This window comes from Salvelinus namaycush, chromosome 20 (assembly GCF_016432855.1).
Source record: "Salvelinus namaycush isolate Seneca chromosome 20, SaNama_1.0, whole genome shotgun sequence".
In the NCBI taxonomy this organism is placed as follows: Eukaryota; Metazoa; Chordata; class Actinopteri; order Salmoniformes; family Salmonidae; genus Salvelinus; species Salvelinus namaycush.
This window is the reverse complement of record NC_052326.1, coordinates 53,444,323-53,445,871: the sequence shown is the minus strand read 5'-3', so window position 1 is coordinate 53,445,871 and position 1,549 is coordinate 53,444,323.

Here is a 1,549-nt window from a genome sequence, read left to right as displayed (position 1 = left end):
GCATTAAGGAGAAGTATATCTTTAAATCTGTGAATAACACTTGTATCTTTTATTAATGTTTATTATGAGTTTTTCTGTGATTTGATGTGGCTCTGTGCAAATTCACGGGATGTTTTGGAGGCAAAGCCAAATGTAAACTGAGATTTTTGGATATAAATATGAACTTGATCGAACAAAACATACATGTATTGTGTAACATGTTGTCCCGGGAGTGTCATCTGATGAAGAATATCAAAGGTTAGTGATTCATTTGATCAATATTTCTGCTTTTTGTGACTTCTCTCTTTGCTTGGAAAATCGCTGTCTGCTTTCTGTGACTAGTTAATGACCTAACATAATGATATGCTCTGCTTTCGCAGAAAAGCTTTTTTGAAATCGGACACTGTAGTTGGTTTAACGAGAATTTTATCTTTAAAATTGTGCCTAATACTTGTATGTTTGAGAAAATTGAATTATGAGATTTCTGTTGATTGAATTTGGCGCACTCAATTTCATTGGCTGCTGGCGAGGGAGACAGGTTATGCTGTGTTTGCACAAGAGTATAATTAATTGACTGATCCCTCCTGATTGAATCATTAAAAATTTTGTTATCTGTTATTTTACCAGGTAAATTGACTGAGAACACATTCTAATTTACAACAATGACCTGGGGAATAGTTACAGGGGAGAGGAGGGGGATGAATGAGTCAATCGTAAACTGGGGATTATTAGGTGACCGTGATGGTTTGGGTGCCAGATTGGGAATTTAGTAGGGACACCGGGGTTAACACCTCTACTCTTACGATAAGTGCCATGGGATCTTTAATGACCTCAGAGAGTGAGGACACCCATTTAACATCCCATCCAAATGACAGCACCCTACACAGAGCAGTGTCCCAATCACAGCCCTGGGGCATGTTCTAGACCAGAGGAAAGAGTGCCTCCTACTGCCCCTCCAACACCACTTCCAGCAGCATCTGGTCTACCATCCAGGGACTGACATGGACCAATCCTGCTTAGCTTCAGAAGCAAGCCAGCAGTGGTATGCAGGGTGGTATGCTGCTGGCAATGTATAAAGAATAATGGGGAAATTAATAATGGGGTGCATTCAGAAGGATGCAACATTTTGGAAGGTTATAAACAAATATGATGTGTTTAACAAATATGTCTCTCCGAGATGTAGAATAAAGAAATACATTGTCTCTAATCATGAAATGTATATCTGCAATGCTCAAAGGTTTTGCGACTGAATGTGGCCCGTGTGATTCTTCCTTAACAAAGATCCCCACCTACATGACTACTTTAAAATGTTGGAAGCCCTCAATGGCAATGTTCATGTCAAAATGGATTTTATCCACCTAGAGTCCTCTATCTAACTCCATGAGACTGACTCAATAGCCAGGTATAGACCAGCAAATGCCGGCCCCTATTTGCAATGAGGTGCACCTGGAGACAAAGAGATACACCTGGGTTAATTAAGACATGTCACATAACATAAATACCAGGTGTATTGGGTCTTGTTATCATCAGTTGCATTTTCTCTGTTACTACCACTCCTGTACCTGGAATC